General features: G+C 40.5%; 1 long non-coding RNA gene across 3 annotated transcripts in view; it reads left to right on the top strand.

The window, feature by feature from the left end:
• Nucleotides 1-20,227, top strand: part of LOC147175068 (uncharacterized) — a 70,033-nt gene that overhangs the window by 18,468 nt on the left and 31,338 nt on the right. For 2 of the 3 annotated variants that reach the window (XR_015094640.1, XR_015094638.1), the window contains one exon: nt 8,422-8,582. This is a non-coding gene — a long non-coding RNA (uncharacterized LOC147175068). Of the gene's footprint in view, nt 1-8,421; nt 9,441-20,227 lie in introns of those variants that run through there. The other variant, XR_015094639.1, reaches the window with a different exon arrangement.

Below are 20,227 nucleotides of genomic sequence, written 5' to 3'. Positions count from 1 at the left end.
TTAAGAATTAAATGGTTTGTGCAATGCGCATCATAATTCAATGGACATTGTGCCTCTCATTCTGGTGTCCATCTTGGCCACCAGGGGGCGGAATAATATCTACAGACAGACCACTACACATATTTGATGATAAAACACAAAATAAGACCACATAAATAAGCTGCAATTGTTGTTTTTCGCAGAGGATTAAAAATATATGCTTAACTTACTTTTCACTGAAGCAACCCCCTTTGCTCCCATCTGTTTTACTGGATTTTGATTGATTTTTCAAGGTCCACAGAATATTGTGTTCTATTGCTATAAAAACATAGAACCCACCAAAAGAAAGATTAGAGTCTTTTCTTTCATCAGTAAAAAAATACATTTCTATCTGCTTCAGTTTTGCAGCAATTAGCATTAGAATATAGCTAAGTTTCATCATTATTCACAAATCTGTTTAGAACAGTGGGGCCAAGAGCTTTTTGCAACAAAGCCCTGGATGATCTCTTATACTCTGCTCCCCCCAAGCGGGCCGTTTTTGTAATAACTACAATTGCTTCAAGCGTTCTCTTCAGTTTAGAGGCTGCATCAAAGCCTTAAGTATGCTCGAGCATAAAAAACGTATGAATACGTTTTTGTGACCATGGTAATCTTTTAAATAGAACATATTTATACGTTTTTGGGACCAAATTAGTTAAGTATACCGCAACATTAAAGCTAGGGTTTTTTTTGTGCCCATTTATGGTGTTTTGCATTGTGTGTTAGCATTTAGGTAGTAGACTTTCGTAAGACAAAGCGGTTTGGTTAAATAAACGTGTAATTCTCGTCAGATGGAAGAGGCAGTAAACAGCTTGAAGGCTCTTTCTTGAGGAATTGTTCACACGTCTGTAGCTTGGCTGCTATTTTTTGTTAATTTTGCTGCCGCCATAGATAGCGCTCGTAATTTCTTGCTTTCGACTAAATTTTTATAATAAAAAAAAAGAAGTAAATCCATCACTTCTAAACTGGCACATTTGAAATTAACATAATTGCGAGAAATAATTCCCCCCAAAAAATCCCTATTAATGTTAAATGCCAACCTGCACAATAGAAAGGAACAGAACAAGTAGAAATGATTCGGAATGGTGCTTGAATGTCTCGGACCTTCCAGTTAAATTTCCAATTATATTTATCATTTTTTACATTTACTGTACAGGGACTCCTCAAGTTACGGCGGAGTTGCGTTCCTACGCTGGCGATGTAACCTGAATTTCGACTTAAGTCGTATTTCACTGTTAAAGTCAATATTTACATCAAAATATTATCTAGTCGATATTTACATCAAAATACTTACACAGTAATCTTAAAAAACATATTTGCGCGACCCGGAAAACGCCTGAACCAGTAAATGTGTTTCTGCACGGACATTCATTGCTGACGGACAGCAGAGGGGAGCTAATTTAAACTTAAACACAGAAATGTGACGCGCCTGATGGCGAGCGACTGGCTGATGAGCGTCCGTTGCTGGAGGTAACAACAACAACACAACTTTAAGTAACTTTTTAAAATGGCATGATTACTGTGGGAAATTAATGACAAAGAATGTGCTACGGACGAGGCACGGGCGCTGTAAAGATGAAACGACATAGGTCGTGTGCGACGTAACTCGAGGACTGTGATTCCCATGAGACATTTTGAATTGGGAATATTTGCAAAATTCCCCAGTTCATTAACTTCCAATAGAATTTTCCCTGAAACCTCCTGGAAATGTTGGGAATTTTACACCCTTTCAGAACACTAGTATAGATCTGAACTACAGCAATTGCTTTTTTTTTCCTTCTTTTCCATAAAGGTGACAAAAATGTAAAGAATCTCCTGCACGAAGTAAGACAGAGGAACAGAGTTCCAAAAAGGAACCACTTTTTTCCCCCCTCTAACAAAACATGTGGTGACATGAGCAGAGAGTGTGTTTGTCCTGCTTCAAGTGATGAGAGAGGGATCTGGCGAGACTGGAGGTAGGCCTCCTCCTCATCCAGCACACTGGATGCGCCTGAGTGCCCCCCCCCCCCCCACACACACACACATCCAAAAACACTCTCACTGACTTGAGAGCAGCACACACACGTACACTGATGATGGACGGGTTTTAGGGCATACTCACACTCGGCAAACCGTGCCGCGCTTGAAAATCACTTGGTGCCTCGAGTCCGGTACGTTTGGCTAGCGTGAATGCTACTATGTTTAATGTTTAGTAGGCTTCCCTCCCCTGCTTGGAAGACGACGGCCATTCTCTGACTAATCAAAGGGTTTACATGTAACTGATAAAGTAATTTAGCTACTTTTAAAATGAAGTCATCAGTAAAGTAGCTAAGTTTACTTTTTCAAGGTATTTGTAGCAACACTTGCTAACACTGTACATGAGCAACATATTACCATCAATGCCGTATACTGCAGTTTTGCATGTACATGTTTTTTCCACATCATTTAGTGTAGTGTCCTGCATCCCAGCAAACGCACCATTCAAAGTGACCACAGGCTCATTACAGTGCGGACCTCTAATCCACCTACTTCAACGGGTTAGGGTGGTCTAGTATTTGCAGAAGCCAGCTGGCCTGGCAGGGAATTACACAGTGGAACTGGCAGGCCTTTAGCGGCAGATTCATGTCAGTGACTCCATCTTGTCGGCTTAGCTGCGGACATTTAGTTTCAAGAGCGAGCCAACATTAAAGAAGGATTATACAATCTTGGAGGCTAAACATTGCCTGACTGAGAGACAAGGAGGTGGATTTGACTGACAGGAACGAGTTTTTCTTCAGCTCTGGAACTTTATGTGCTTTGTCAGTGGAGCGATGCTTCATTAGTGTAAATATTTGGATCTTCATGTTACTTTGTATTAGCTTTTTGGACGCATTTGTACTTTTATGTCAAAATTTTAAATCTATACATTATCCTCTTTACTACATGTCAAAATAGACTGCTTACCGTTTCCAAGTCTTTACTTTTACTTCAGTACAGAGACTTAAATCATGACTTCTAATTTCACCAGAAGTACAATGGCGCTTTGAGATTATTTTTCCCGCAATACGAGCCATCGTTTTATTTAGTTATTTATTGCTTCGATTTGCCCGTGCAGACTTAAATACGAGTGCTGTATGGCATCAGTGAATTCAACTCGTCTCACTTCACAATAAGTAACAGCACATTTGATAATAGTGAAAAATTATTCTTCTGCTTCAAGCGATTTGACTCCCAGTTTGAATTCCCTGTCAAAATGAACACAATAAAGAGGAATTACACCTTCAAACAATTTTAAATTGATCTAAAACACACACACGGCTGAACCTTTCTGCCCGCTAGATTACTGCTAAAGCTAATTAGCAATAACCCTTTAAAAAGATTGAGTTACGAGCGTGGTCGCAAAACAAATTAAATTCATAGCTCACGGCACTACTGTATCTATACTCCTACTTAAGCACAGAGTGTTTTTTGCAGATAAGACAATGCTGAAGAAATTTGTTGAGTCGAAAAGATGAATTTCTTTCAGCAGGCGAGGTCAAGCTGCAACAACAGCGTAAGACTCCCCGTTGATGAAGAAAACGTCTTGTACGGTTAATCTCCATTGAACACAGGAATTTGCATTGTTAGTGAACCATAAACAGAGTACAGACTATTAAACAGATATCAAACACATTTGCACGCCTCATTTCACCAACCATATGTTTCTGTTCAAAAAAAACCCACTGCGCTTTATCTCACTCTCTTCAATAACATGCCTCTTTTATGCATCTCGGCCGCATTGAGGAATCCATGGGGGCCTCAGCGCTCGTCTCCCAGCATGCACTGAGCCAAAGGAGTGCGGGGCCAAACGCGGGTGAGTCATGCTGCGGGGAGCACGCTACTGGATGCAAAACAGAACAGTTGCTTCCTGCTTAGTGGAAACCGCAACTCGTTTGAAGTCATTAGGCAGTAATTAGTCCGTGTGTTAGCGGTGGATAGGTGGCATCGCGAGAACGCAACGGAATCGGTGCAGCTGCTGGATGCAAGCGCGCACGTTGGGACTGATGTAAACACCAGCCAAAGTGTTTTTTGTTCAAGTTATGTAGCTGAAGCATTCATGTTAGCGTTTAGCACGATGCTTGAGATGCTTGTGCCAATGACTCGGCAATAATGCTTTTTTTCTTTTCACCGAACAATCTTTCTATGAGGCTGCAGCTATAGAATATTTCGGTATTTGAATATCCTACTGAAAATTCTATTGAATCAAGTATTCGGATACAATTGGCTTGTTTTCCCCTAAAATTAAACATGAGACCAAACTGCATTTACTCTTCTAGAAATTTTAGTAAGTGAACAAACCGTTAAGTTAACCATTTTGCGTTATGATACGAAGTGACTTCACCTCCGAGTCACGGTAGCCATTTTGCCGGCTTAAACGGCACATTTGAATTTGCCCAGTTTGTTAAAAATATGATCAATAAAAACTGCAACTGTGTCAGGCTGCCAGCATCAAAATGTGTTTAGTCATTTTCGCCTATTTAACTGCTTTAGAAAATAAGTTTGGTGGCTTTTACCAGCCTATATGAGGCACTCGCTTAGCTGCTAGCTGCTAGCTGCTAGCTACTATCGGTGAATGCTAATAACAGTACAATTTCAGCGTAATTTATTGCGTAGTTTTTTTAATTTTTTAGCATTGTTAATTACTGATTGAACATGATTTCAGGATGACGTGTTCATGTTTAACTTGAACCAGGCTCCAAACTATCCCACCTTTCAGTCGAAAAGACGAGTCATTTCAGCCACCACATGCTGCCGTGAACAACTTCAAAACTTCAACATAAAGCATACCAAGGCAATGATGTCCATGTGTTACTGTATTTGTGAAGATTTCATTTTGAAGTTGGCCTTCTCACCAAATTGGCGGGGTGTTCTCGTCATGCATATCACTTTCCTAATACGTTTTATAAAGAAATATATGGAATATTTTTAAAAAAATGGTGCCAATTCTGCAAAAAAATTAATAAAAAATGTCATTTGCGGATTTGACACCTAAGTAATCTAAAACCGTTGAAACTTTCTTGGTATCTAATTGTGTGTTGTTGTTGACCAATGAGTGTAAAAAAAAAAGTGTAAAAAGATGAAAAAAAAGTCCACTTTTTATGGAGTAAATAATTCACTGTTGAGACGCTCAACTTCCGCGCATTTAGAAAATTATAAATTAAAAAAGATATCTAAACAATCTATTATCAATTACCACCCACTAATATCTACCTAAATGTAGTCGTGTTTAAAAAAACAAAGCCGAACAACTGCAGACTATAGGCCACTTGCTCCAAAATGAGTTCTGTCTTAGCCTTAGGCATCATCTTGCAATTTCCTCTTTGAGGGATCTGAGCAATGCTTCTCAATTTGCAAGATGACAACTCGGGGTGCATATTTGCGATTCTTAAGATAAGATGTCAGCCCTCACCTTTGCTATAGGTGTTTATGTGGGTTTGGTTCTGGTATCCATGGCAACAACATATAACCCTCCTCCTCCTCGCTTTACTCCTTGTGGATGAACTGTCTGACCTCACAGATGCAAAGTGTACACACAAGGGTAAACTCATGAACAATAAAGAAGGGTGCCATTTAGGGGTGTGCGTCTCTCTAATAAAAGACGATTTGATGCATATCTCCATATATGCAATACGGTATGTTTTCAAGTGTAATGGTTCGATTCAATTAATTCAGTTCAATTCAATTGGATTACGATTCGATTCCGTAGGGTACGGCTTGTACTGTATCTTTTGTCAGGTTCATTAAGAAATAGCAGTATGCTAAAGATATCCAAAGCAAACTGTTGAAATTAATTTAATAAAAAAGAAATAACAAATAATCAAGCAATATCAAACCAATTTTATAACTGCTTTGTATGTCTTATAAAAGACCTTTCGATACGTATCTCGATACAAGAGTTGCGATATGATTCAAGATGAATTTAAAATGTAATAATTCCATTCTGTTAAATCAAAAATGGTTTTGCGATTCAAATCGTTTTTTTTGTTGCATCCTTAGTGCCATTGCAGTTTTATCGGAACTGTTTTTTCTTGCCGCAAATAAAAGCACAAATGATCAATCGAAGGATGTTGCTATTTTGTTAGCAAGGTTTTATTTGTTGTATTAAATAAGTATGACTGAACTTTAACTAATCAATTGTGTCCACTTGTAGAATAAAATTAATTATCGTATGATAAATTAACATTAATAATGCAAAATAAGTGTTATTTATTGATCAAACACGTGTTACATCTTATTTGACATGACAGTGGTTCCTTCGGGTTACAAATGCAGCTCAAACTTGCGACATTTTTAAGTTAGGTTGATTATTTTCTCACAAACAAAAAATATAAAAACACTGGCAAGTAACAAGGGGCGGATGTGGAGAATGGCCATTCGGAAGCCGTGTCCCATTAAAAGCAAACCAACACAAATGGTGTTGCAACAAAAGCCAAAGAAGAGGGGGGCGATGTACATTGGAGGGAATATCCCGCCACGGCGGAGTCGCCAAGTACAAAATGGGCGCAGTCGAGGATGAAACCAAGTCGCGTTTTAGCTTTGATGAGGTCGGTCTGGTGTGTAAATAAACGTTCGTCTTCCTTATTCCTGCTCCCGGGACCTCCTTATCACACACAGGCCTGTCATTAGGCATTCCCACATGAGAGCTTCATCCATTCATTATGTAATGATTAACTTTTAACAGCACATTAGCAAATGCACTGTCTTGTGGAGGTTGTCTTTTATGGAGCCTGAAAACGCAACAACACATACTGTAAGGGACTTTCAGCTGTGGGACCGCATTCTTTTGACATGTGGGGATTTTTATTGAGTGTTTCATTATCATTTCTTCATAGAGCCAGATACTGGATAGACAGTTATGAGTATTTATGTATATTATGATTTAAAGCTATGAAAAAAGAGGTTATAGATTTTTTTATTTAACTTTTTTTTTTTGCTAGAGTACAAAAGTTCAATGGAAAGCAGGGCGACCATTTGATAGCATGTTACCGTTTGATTACACTGGCCAACAATTCCTGGAGGCTCTCTTGAATAAAAATTCAAATTCAAAGAAAACTGCTGAACAGCAATCCAACATTAAGTGGGATTACTCATATTTTGCACGTTTTCACAAAAACCAACTCACTCAAAGATTTTAGTATTATAGCGTCAACTGTCGTGAAAAAAATGTTTCATGGCTGATGGGCTTACATTTAAATTCAGTGAACATATAACCACATGCTCTGTGTTCTTCTATGATGCAAAAATACAATATTGTGGTTGGAGGTGTTGTGTGATGTTTGCCACCTAGTGGTGAACACTGTAATTACAACTTAAGGCTTATCAGTTATAGTAAACGTTTATTTCCAAAATATTATTGAGAGCCGCTCGCCAGTTACCCATCCTTTTGTTATGGTATTGTTATTGTATATAATTGAAAGTAAAAATATTAGAGATCGACGATATGTTTTTTTAAGGACTGATACCGATTATTAGTAGTCAAGGAATCCGATAACCGATAACCCGATATTTGGAACCAATGCTCATTTTCAGTAAAAAGGGGGGGGGGGGGGGATATTTTTTCCAAATATATCAATCTTGGCTTTGTTGTAATGTCTTAAAGCATGTTTATTGAAAAACATTTCTAACTTGTCTAAATGTAGAAGTTTTTATTATTATTTATCTTTGACAATAGACATCCTTTTAAAATTCTAACAAAATGTTCTGAGTGATCCCAAGTTTATCAGTATGTCTTAAAATTTTTAATGGAAACTTAAAGTAAATACCACAGCTCTCTATAGTTTTCTACAGTAAATATTTCCCCCACAAAATTAAAAAATACCTGAAATCTTAAACTTTCACATTTCTTTGTTTTAATTTCGAACAAAAACTAATTGTTCAGAAGGTTCCCAAGGTCAACAGCATCTCTTATAAAGTTAACTGAAAATTTTAATAAATAGTTCCCTGAGATTAAAATGGTTTTAGATTTACTTTTTATCGCCGTCAGATTTTCAAAAAAGCCTGAAACTGATATTCATCAAAATGCCCAATATCAGCGTCTATCCCTAAAAAATATATTTTTACTTTTTTTTTTTTAAGTCAGTACACTTCAGTCTGCACCTTTTTATGTTACTTAATAACAAGACTTGAATCAGTACTTTTGCTTCAACTAGCCATGTTTACACAAATATTTGTAGTGTGTGAGTACTTCTACTATCAGTTCTCAATGATGCATCCACATAGTGTAGCTGTAGCCACTGTCGTGCCCTCTGTATGTCTCCCACGTCCACTTGTCAAAACACCCAAACTCTGAATTAGCAGATACAATTTAAACACAATCGCGTTCGCCAAGCCACACACACACAACGACATGTTCCGTCATGCTCACAAGGAGCAGATAGTGATAATAATTATGCGTGTAAATTCCAGGATCCTGTTCTGGTGTTGAGAGGTCCCCCCGGTTGGAAGCCCACACAGGAGCCAGCTGTCACCGCTTCCCAACGTCCTTTAGACGCACTCTCACTGCATCACTGCGAGTCTTGCTGGCATCATGCTGCACATGTACTGTACATACTTCAGTATACAGTAAGGTGAGTGTCAATTCATATTATCACTAGCGAGTAAAAATCAAAATATCACATAAGAGTAAAAAGTGTAAAGGGGGTTAGGTAACCCTTTTTAACTGTCAATTATATCAAATATCTATTTTGATTATTTAACAAAATGACCGTGGCCTTGGGTTTTCACTCCTCTCACTTGATATTATCTCGTGGGAATTTAAAGCAGCATGTCCCCCGCTCCCCTCCCACTGTTTACGCTGATGGGCATAGAGGTGCTGTCATAACTGAGACTTGGAGTTCCATGAATCATTCCTCCTCGTGTACTTGGGAGAGTCTACCTTGTTGAATGCCGAGTATGTAATATTAAATACTTTCATGGCATACAGTACGCCAGGGCCATTGGAACGTCGGCATCCCATCTGCAAGTGAGTGGCCACACTGCTAACCTCTGGCAATTCTATAATGTAACTATTTCGACTTCCTACGGGAAGCAGGAAATTCAAGACTTGGGTGTCCAGACCTTTTTTCTTCCGAGGCCAAAAATAAAAGGATGCAAGGTGTATGTGATAGACACATAAATTTGGTTTACGGTGGAAATTTAGACATTGTTTATTTTGTTTATGATGTGATCATATCTAATTGTGAAATATTATGCAAAACATACCACAGTCATGACATAACTAAATAGAATGTAAAGGATTAAATATTTTGGACATCTTTGGGTTCAATTCAATGGACTTTGTGCTGTTCCTTGGTGTTCATGCCAGGCCCACATGGGGGCAGTTTAATACAGGCATAAAGACACATGAAGAAGAGTTTCATATCTGACTCAGTAAGTGCACTAATATTAATCATATTTCACAAAGGATAAATAAAACCGTTTACGCTTGTGAGTGTTGATCTATTGCTTGTTTACATGTTCCTGCACCATTTTGTTTGTCCGTTCCTGCCAAATTAGTTTTTAAAGTTTTTAAAGTCAAAGCAAAAAAAAAGTCAAAGCAAAATAACGGCAACAATGACAGCTTGTATCAAGAAAAGCTTGCGTGTGTGGGTAAATTATATCTCGATTACATTTTTTAATCAGATTAATCACATTTTACAATTTTGATTAATCACAAGTAATCGCTTAATTAAAAGGCTTTTCTATCAACAATTTTGCCCGCCAGATTTAAAGAGCACCTGTTATGTGTTAATTTTTTGACATTTATTGTTATGACGACGTCTTCAAAAACTTTTATCCACTGTACACGCTCATCGTCCTCTTTTTCTAATCAGCTAGTTACTTAGTTTAGTTTAGCATAGTTTAAAATGGGGAAAAAATTATCCCAATAGTTTGACATGAACAAATATTCTGAATGTCATACACAAACATTTATTAAATGCTTTACTTTCATACATGTAGTTATGTTTATTGGTCAAACACAACCTGTGCTACCTTTAACGTAACCATCCGCTGTCATCTAAAGGATCATCTGCAGTCAAAATTAATAGTGTGATTAATCTGTGTTAATACATGATTAATGCAATAATTTTTTTGTGATTAATTAATTAGTTAACGCTTTAACTTTGGCAGCACTAATCTCGAGGCACCACTGTAATACAATGCAAACACAAATGACACAGGCCTTGTCAATTATTAATTTAATTATATGCCAATGGTTGTTAAAAAATAAAAAAAAGAACAGAGGGCCACAACTGGCCCCAGGGCTATATTTTGGAAACCCCTGGTATGGCGACAGGCGGGAAATGGGCTCACTGGTGTGACCTGGCCTGCAAGGAAAAAAAAGGCAGATGACAAAAGTGGATGGCGGGGGTTGGACAAAAGTCTTACATCATCTGCGTGGCAGACTTATCTGTCTGGACTCGGGTGGCATTCGTCTGGGCGAGCAGTGAGTCACACTTTCTGTTTACCTCCATTCATGAGGGCCGGCAGCAGGGTGGCTTCCACCCGCGGGTTAGCCCGCCATGCCAGGAATGTGCTGTGCCCACACCTTGCTAAACCGTGACCCCTTTCCTGTGGCGTAGGACCTGGTTCCTTTCTAAAACGCTCTCAGCTGGAACCGGTGCGGTAAATATAGCCCTGCCGCTGTAGCCACTCTTCCTCTGGAGGAGACTCTTAGGTCAAACAATGTTGAAAATATATAATATTTGTTTTTGCCCATGGAGGTGGCTGATTTGTGGCATCTGAGACAATAAATGAAAGCGGGGCTGTTTGGACAAGCCGAGAAACGTTTATTACACTTTTCAATGACTACTTTGACGCACAGGATTGACAAAATGCTCGCCAACGGCTTGCTTAAATAAACACCCGTCTTTGCCAATATCGAGCACATTTACACAAAGCGGGAGCTGTAATGAACGAGGGAAGTTTAGTAATTTATTATTACTAGTGTAGCCTGCTGTAGAATATATATTTAACCTTTAAGACATCTGAGAGTCATTTTGTGCAATTTTGTTTTTCTATTTTCATTTTGGATGCGCCGAGTAAACATACTTAAAGGTCGAATTTACATTTGTATTTCACAATTGCCAGTTCTCTTACTTCATACAACCCATTTATGGTAATGTTTTAATTACTGTCATTACTTAATTTTTCCATTCATAGCATGCAGTAAGATAGCATACATTTTATGTTTTGCAAGAGTGCATTGCTACTGAAATGTTTTTGTATGTCAAAAGAAATTGTTTGTGTGTGTCCTTTCTGACCAACTTCTCCACACAAGTCCACATAAAATGGAAACCTTACTCTGCCAAAAATTCGCGAATACAATGCAATATCCATACAAATACCCAAAACACAAATTGATTCAATGAAAAAATCAAAAATGGGCAAAGGACAGGAAGTGTAACTGCCTCAAATGTCTACTGTGTGGTAAATGAATACATTGCAGCTCAGCCTCTGGCTAACAATATGCAAATGGCAGTAGGCCAAACTTGTCGAGAAACAAAATCATGAAAACAAAAAAAACTATAAAAAAAATCAATGTGATTATGTCGTTAAATCTGTTCTTGTTTACACAAAGGATAAGCAGTCAGAACCCTAACCTTGAAATCCAGGTACGAACCCAACATTACCATTACGTCCAGGCTCACGCAGTAAGAAGTGACATGCTAATGACTCAACGATATTGTAAGAAACTCAACAAGAGACCCTGGACTCATTCCACGGGGATGAGGGCACACTTGAAGTGGAGCGAGACTGATGCTGAATGCAAATAAGCGCAGTGAAAGCAACAAGTGGGCAAGAGATGCTGCAATGTCCTTTTGCTTTACTTCTGGGAACGAGCACTTGGCATGTCTCAGGGGCTTTATTTATGTCGGAATGACAATGATGCGTTCCCACCCGGCGGAGACATGGGAACGCTCATTAGCAGATATTGTTTGACTTTATAATCATCCCTGCGACATTTTGGCAAGGATTTGCTCTCATGACAAGCAAAGCGTCCATAGCTGAACGCATGATGAGCAAAGATGGCACTAAGCTCTGTTATGATAAATCATATTTGAGTTGTGCGGCGGTATATCACTCCCATGCCTCTGGCAGCGTGATGACTTCATCAGGGTCGATGCTCCGAGCCTGGTATTCCTCATTATCGTTGGTGTACTTGCCCAAACGTACAACGATGGTAAAAACAGAGACACTGAATTGAGGTGAGAGGAAGGCTAAGATGGCTCTACTGTCTGCGGTTTCAACTGTAAACCAATCAGGGATTCCGATGGGGTCCACAATTATCTCATGGCGCAGTCAGGGATCCACTTGGAGGAGAAGCTATCTGGAACACGGGCGAGCGCGCCAGTTCACACCGAAATATAAGCAAATACTCGACGAGCGAGCTTGCTTCCAGGAAAAGCCAGAGCCCGGAGGAGATAGCTGCTAATCTGAGCGTGAAGCAGAAAGCCAAACACGGGGCGACCGCAGGGGCAGGCCACCCGAGCAAGACAGCCAAATGCATCAGACACCTTTGGGTGATACCAAACCGCAGGATGCGCTCGAGGCCCGGGGCGCCAAGGCCAGAGTAGCGCAGCTGTGGCCCGCCGTTGAAATGACGGACCGCGCTGAAAATGTCAGCGGTGCGCAACCTTCGTTTTACTTGGTGAGCATAACAGCCCGACAGAAGAGTCACCCACTGTAACTTTTGGAGCATTTTACAACTGGTGGTTTCTTGAATGATATTCCACTTTCAGGAGAAGCAAACCAGGAGTCTTTCCAAAACCCTGAAAAAAGGGGGGTCTGACGATCATCCGTGCATTAAGGTATTCATATAATATTTAAACCTTGGATTGGTTCATTTGCTTGACCTCCATGGATTCAGTTCCCACTCAGTGTGGATGGTTATCTGTTGCTATATGTGTCCTGTGATTGACTGGTCATCATTCAAGGGTTTTGCCTGAAGTCAGCTGGGGTAGGCCGAGCCCACCAGAACCTTGAACAATTTAAAGTCTTCAATTAATCACAGAAATGAGTCAATAGCAAAGCAGCGGAAAGGGCGTTTTGACCCTCTCCTTCCACCCTCATAGGTTCTAGAGCAGAGGTGGGCAATCTCGGTCCTCGAGGGCCGGAGTCCTGCAGGTTTTGGAGGTTTCTCACTTCCAATACAAGCTGATTCCAATCAACAGGATCATTATCAGGCTTATGCGGAGCTTGCTGATGAGCTGATCATATATCAGCTGTGTTGGAGAAGGGCAACATACAAAACCTGCAGGATTCCGGCCCTCGATGCCCACCTCTGTTCTAGAGGTTGCTCTACAGTATTCAAGAAGGGACTCATATTTAGTGTATTCTAGTTTCGAAATCATCCTGTATGACTGAGGTGTCCTATGTCGAAGGTAAAACAGTTTTCCGCTTTCACAAAACGACGGTCGTCCAACAGTGTCTGGGGATTCCATTGAGCTATACGCAAGACCAAAGCATCTTCGCACAAGACTGTAATTCACTCTGACAGCAGACAATAACAGAGTGACTCTTTCACAAACACGTTAAGGACACGAATGTGGGATTTCCCCATATTGTTGTTTGTGGGAAAAGCCTGTTAGCCCTCAATATGTCACATTCCTCGCCGTCACAGGCACGGCACACCACATGGCCTTGACTTGTGTTGTGGCTTTCCTCAAGAGTCGCCAACCATATTTCACAAACACACATTCGCCAGCGTTCACATAAACCTCCGTCGCGTTGAAGTCGGTCTGAGCGTATTTGCATGTGTGTGTCAGTGTATGCAACGCTCCCGGTGGATGTCGAGATCAATTTCCAGCGAGGGCACATATGCCGGAACGCTCATGCACGCAAAAATGTATCTAAAGATACGAGTGCCCACCCATAAGGAAGTAAGCAGAAAATAATACAGTAAACAGGAAACATGGGCGTCAGGAGGCCAAATGCGTTCTGCAGTTTCAGCTGTGGCCCGTGCACCAGCGTCTGTCTGATCCTGGGCAAAGCTGTCAAGCAGCTGAAAGACAAATCCAGCTTGCTCCTGGAAATGGAATATATGTTGTGATGTAGTCAACTCGGTAACAAATCAAATGTTTGACAGTGTATGTATGTAAATGAGACGTGCGCGACCGCGTTATTGCCTACAGCTGGTAAGCGGGCAACGTTCTTGGCGGAACTGGCCCGCTGCCACCCTTGGCTTCCTGTCATTATCTGCTCTTTGTGTCTCCGTGACGGCCGCGTGCACATAATGAATAGGCATCTCTTTTCCATTAAAATAATACCCTCATCAAGCGCACTCCTGTCAGCGGAGATGCGTTTGCGGGCGAGCGCGTTCCAGCCGTCGCAGCGCAGTTGGCCAAAGGCTGGAATTTTAATTGTTCCACGGAAATCGGCAAGCTCCCTATTGAAGCAGGCTGGGTTTGAGAGACGACCGCGAGCAGAGCCTTGCAGACATTTGCACGGTTTTACAAGTACAGTGGTACCTTGACTCACAAGTGTCCTAACTTCCGATTCTTTTTTTTTTCTTTTCTGTTTTTTTTTTGCTTTGTGTGTGCCATCATTTGAATATGGGTGAGCTTTGGATGTACAGCCAGAAAAGTGAAGTGAAAAGCAATTTAGATGCTGTAAAGTTCTCAAAAGTTGGCAAGGAGAGCCACAGTCACTGATTTTACTGTCAGTCATTTATAGAAAGGAACAAACAATGGAACACACAAATACAAAATGAGTACCTTGCAAGGAGCGACTACAACGCTGACATCACTCATTCGGTCACGCCTCTTTAAGGCACTCACCATACACACAAATACTATAGTATCTACAGCAATTACACTATAAAAAAAGGTATTTAATTACATACTCTTTAACTGCAGAGTAATCCCTACAAGACTGTAAAAAAAAAAAAAATCAAGAAGGAATTTTCAACCTTCTGTGGATTAGAAATTCTAATGCCTAAAACAATGCTAAGACCAACGGTTTTCCATATATGTATGTACCGAGTGGATGTGATACAAGTCCGATAACAGTCAATACAGGAGCAGTAGCTTTGATATCAATAGCAATACCTTTTAATTATACAAGTCCAATGCATCATCAAATTGCCAAAGCTGTGCGTGAGCATTTTTATGTGTGATTTTCTTCTTCTTCTTCATTTATTGATTAATTCAAACCTGCATCACTGAGGTCCAAGTCAAATTTCGGGGGACAATAAAGTTGATACCGATCCTGACATAATTTTAGCAAAGTTTATTATAAATTTAAAATACTTAATGATCTTTTGCTCAAAATTATAGAACAGTGAAAAAATACATATTTTCAAGCAATCAAAAATTTTAACTTTATTTATACAGCACTTTTCATACATAAAATGCAACACCTTGACATGTATTAAAATTAGGAATGTCCCGTTCACACTTTTGGACCCGGGTCCGAGTCGCTCATTTTGAGATCGGCCGATTCTGAGTCCCGATCCGATACCTCGCCATTTTATGAAGGAGATTTGTTTTTTTTAACAAAACTACCCCAACACCTTTTATATGGTGAGTGGACAGTGGTTAAACTAAGTAAACCATTTAAACCCCCTTTTTTTGGCACAGCTATAAGTTACTCAAAGGGCTATTATTAACCAGCATATTAATTTGCTTGGCTGCCCGTCAATGAAGTGCAGCGGGGTAGCAACGCATCTACTATATATCCTTTCCGCCACACGAAATGTTCACATTGCACACAGTGCAATTCACACCGTCTCCGCTTTCCACATTAAAAATAACTTATTATCATCTACTTCCAAATACCTCGGCGCCATTTCCTTGTTTAGCCCCGCCACTTAATGGCATTAATAGTATCACTGTAGTAATGACACCACGCCAAAAATGAAGTGTCACTCTGTGCCACCGCCCAACTCCAGATTTAATAAAAAGTTATAAAAAAAAAAACTCATATATTTGTCCGAGTCCTGATCGGGAGACAATGTCTGATTCCGATCGAGTCAGCAACCATGTAATCGGATCGAGACATCCCTAATTTAAATCACACAAGAACATGTTCGGCTTGAGGATCACTGAGCCACCATCTTGTGACTTTGGACCCGTACCTCAAACTGCACAACACCTGATCCAAAACTGTCCTATTCACTGGCTCCATGTGGATCTCACATCTCTTGACGAAGCCACAATCCAATGGCTGCAGCGCCTGCATGTAAAAGCGTGACACCTGCTGTCTCATGCGCAAGAAGAAAAGTCTTGAAATCATTAAAAAATGGAATCCTCCAAGCAGAACGGTGCTTAATTCGCACAGTACATGCATAAATTCAATGTCGACAAACAGCAGCTTGTCGATGGACTACAAAGAGGAAGCGCCTCAAAGGAGGACAATGAAAGTGTGTTTGGGGGGGGATGGACGCGTCCTTTTGAGTCTCAGGAAGATTAGACATTTCTTCAAGTGACAAAACACCTTATTAGCCTTCGCCTAACCTCTGAGGATTGACCTTTGACTCGTGACCCTGACACCACCGCGCTTTCCTCGGGGGAGTCATCAGCGTGGGCCCTTTCATTACGACGAAAGGCCGCGCCGTGATGCCAAAGAAAAGGGAGAATGCGGCCATTGAAGATGGAGGGATGTAAGGGGGGGAGTAGAGTTTAATTAGAGATACAGCACCTCTAGTAATCCACTCTCACTCCATTCATCCCAGGGGGTGAGGGAGGCGGGGGGTGGAGGGCGGCCACGGCGAGATGAGAAGTTTAGAACAAGAGGTCAGAGAAACTTTGGCTAAGAACACGGGCCTTTATCAAATCCACCGACAAATCCTGCAGATTAGCCCGCGCCATTGTTTTCAGGAAGTCCACTCCCACCGACCCAGAATGCAGAAAGGCAACGGATTTAGAAACTTTTTGCCTGCTCTCCAAGCCACTGAGCTTGGACGGTGGGATGACACAGGGAGGAAGGGGTTGTCAGGAAGACTTGGGCTCAAACACACAAAAAGCTCTGACCAGAAGATTCCAACGATTGTTCCTGACTTTGCAGACGGATGACGGGACCGCTTCCCCTCCCCGACTGTGATCTCCCCGCAGATCATATGTTCTTTGGAAACTCTTATCACTCCGAATGCTTTTCATATTTGCACGGCCCACCGCGCTGCTGAATCTTGGTCAAAATGTCACATTCTTCCCTTTTGAATAAACACTTTTGCTTTTCCTCCCCACAGTGTCACTTCACCGCAACCGAAATCACTGACATGTGATAAAAGGAACACATGTGAAGGGACCAAATATTGCATTGCTTGATTCCGAGCGAGGCCTTTTTCTTTGTCTTGCCGTCCTCATGTCTTTGGCTGCGAGCTTTCTGCACCATTCACCTTGTGCAAATGGGGCATCGGAGTGATGACAAGAAGAGCTCACGTGCAAAAAGTGAAACCTGCACCATATTTAGCCTTAAAACATGGACAGAAGAGGTGGAACACACACACAAGCGCTGACACAAAAGACAAATGATTTATTATGGCTTTCAACAGAAATACCTAAAAGACGGAAGGAAGGCGCTCAGGTGTGTTTCTGGCCGAGTCGAGCGCGCTGGAAAGAGTGTCAGTGCTGAGAGATGAGCTGGAATGGAGGAGCCTGCGAAGTTGGTCGTCAGACATCGACAGTATTTTGAGAGGCTGAACTTTTGCACTGGTTTACCAGCTTGCAAATTCTCCACTACACTACTTACAAAAAAGTTTGAGATACTGTATTGGATTGGATCCTGGGTGTGAGATTTCAGGACCTAAAATGACCTATAACCTTTACAGGTGAACTTAATGACCCTGTTAAGTGAATTTCAAAATTAGTTTCTGAATGCATTATACATGTTTGACTCGAATTGCTAAAAACGTGCATAGACTCAGAACTATGTATAGTACTGAATTGGCATCCAAAAGTGGTATTTAATTGACAGTTGAGCTGGGCATTGTTTCAGCAAGCAAGCCCCCCTGGTGTTTGAATTTAGAATTTTCAGGATTTTGAAGCTCTCATCTTATATACTTGACAGTTTTTTTTTAATCTTTCAACTTTGACAGGCTTGTAGCAACACTGTGTCAAATTTTAAAGACATGTTTAGTTTCACATTACACTGGCTTTGATGCCGATCAAAGCAAATACATGACATTCTCAAAAGCAAGAATCATTGCCAAAAATGATCAGCCATCACCATATCATCAAGCATCATATTGAAATAGTCACAGAATACAAATATGTGTGCATTTGATTAGACCAAAAACTTTTATTTAAAATTCCTGTAGATACACTCACAAGTAAACTAAAGCAACAAGATAGATTCTGTACTAGAGCGAACAAATTTGAGGTTTAGGGTTCGATCCTGGCGTCTAATGTGATATTTGCATGTTTTTTTCAGTGCTTGCTTGGGTTTACTCTGGCTTCCTCCCACATTCCAAGAACATGCATTAGGTTCATTGAAGACTTGCCTCTAGACACGAGTTGTTGTCAACATTTTACAATGCTAGATTCTGAGTGAGGCCTCTTTTTTTTTTTTGTCTTCACAGCTTCATGTGTCTGGCTCTGAGCTTAAGTGCCCCATGATTGTTTTTTTTTGTTTTGTTTTTTTACCAAATTCGACTGTGATAACCTCCATCTTACCCATGACCTTTATGAGGGCAAGCGCTATTAAAACAGAACAAAACCTAATACACCCAATCAGTTTGACTAGCAAAATAACAGACAATATTTGATAATACTGTTCATTTTTGTGGTGGTATTAAGAGGCGGATTAAATCAAGTAAGTTCGTACTGAAGGCCCAGATTCCAAATGCAGAGCCTGCCTGTTTCTCTAAATTCCATAGGTAACAGGTTGCCAGCATTGAGTCGCCTTACCTGGTCTGTAACTTCGGGAACAAAATGTTTTATGACTTGTCAGCATATTGGTTTCAAGGTGCGGTCAACTTTTAAACACTTGGGAAAACAATGCGGCTTCAAAAATGACTACTTGACTAAAAGACAACATTTGCAGAAACTGGACCGGGCTGCCGCATCTGCGCACACAAAAACATCGGCATTGGCGTGGATGCAAAATGACACGGCCCGCCTATTAAGTGTCAAACGGCGACTGGCAGATTTTCCCACTGTTCCGTGGGGACGTTGGACAAAGCGAATGACACAGCAGTTTGTGTGATCCTGCGACATGGTGACATCTGTCACATCTGCAAGCCATCGAGCGGGGCTGCGAATAAAAGCTTAAAGTCCTTTGAAGCCGCGCAACATCCAGAAGAAATTATGTGTTCCGATTGTTTCACAGCACACATTGTTCTATTGTAGCTATAAATCTGTTCGCTGGCGACAGCCATGTTGCTCCGGGCTCCGACGAACATGTGTACGAAGAATGTGAACGAAGCCGCATTTTATCTGACGTATTGCAAAAATGCTAGTGATGTTTGGGAACAAACGCCGTTTGGGGAAATACAGTGTTCCCTCGCCTATTAGTGGTTGTCTTCATTGCTAAATGACCAATTATCAATTTTTTTTCACCGTTATGGAGTCTGATATTTCCAAAAGGCCCAATAATGCCACAAGGTGGCCCCCAAAGCTCACGTCAAATAGAAAAGTAGCCTTACTCTTCTATTAGGCGGGTCTTTGGCATCTTATGGCACCTTAGTGCCAAGCAACTTTGGGCAACTCGTCATATTATATGGATGCAGAAAATTTATGGATGGTTAGTTTTGAAATCAAATGTCAAGTAAAAAAATGTTTTTTCATTTTTGTTGAATGAAAAAAAAAAAAAGAGGGTTCAGTAGCAAAAATATTTGCAATATGTTATTAAAGGTAAAAACAATTTTGCTTTAGTGAGCCCCATAAAATAATGTGGAGGGCTTTCCAGCACCAGGGTCCTGTGTTTGGCACCTGTGGCTTAGGAGGTCAAAGAATCTACAAAATAGTTATCATTGCAGTGACATACTTCGGGTGCATATACAAATCCTAACATAAGCAAACCATTTGAGATAATGATTTGTGTTATAGTTTAAAATGCTTTATTAATAATAGGAAATTTCAAAAATTTTGGGAGGGTGTGTCAATAACTCAAGGTTTTTCGGTATTCAAGGCAGTGCCTATTCATGGAGAACTACTACAAAGCTAGCTTGTAGCTTCAGCATTGCTCTGTGACCCTATGTAAAGAACTAACACCACAACTATAGACACAAGAAACTGAAGTCACTTGGCGAGCTCTGTGTTTCTTATTATATAGTGTATATATTGTGATATAT

Source organism: Leptonotus elevatus, chromosome 4 (genome assembly GCF_054856555.1).
Source record: "Leptonotus elevatus isolate MCC_2025b chromosome 4, RoL_Lele_1.0, whole genome shotgun sequence".
Lineage (NCBI taxonomy): Eukaryota > Metazoa > Chordata > Actinopteri > Syngnathiformes > Syngnathidae > Leptonotus > Leptonotus elevatus.
Note: the sequence above shows the minus strand (reverse complement) of the source record. Positions and strands in the feature narration are given on the sequence as shown.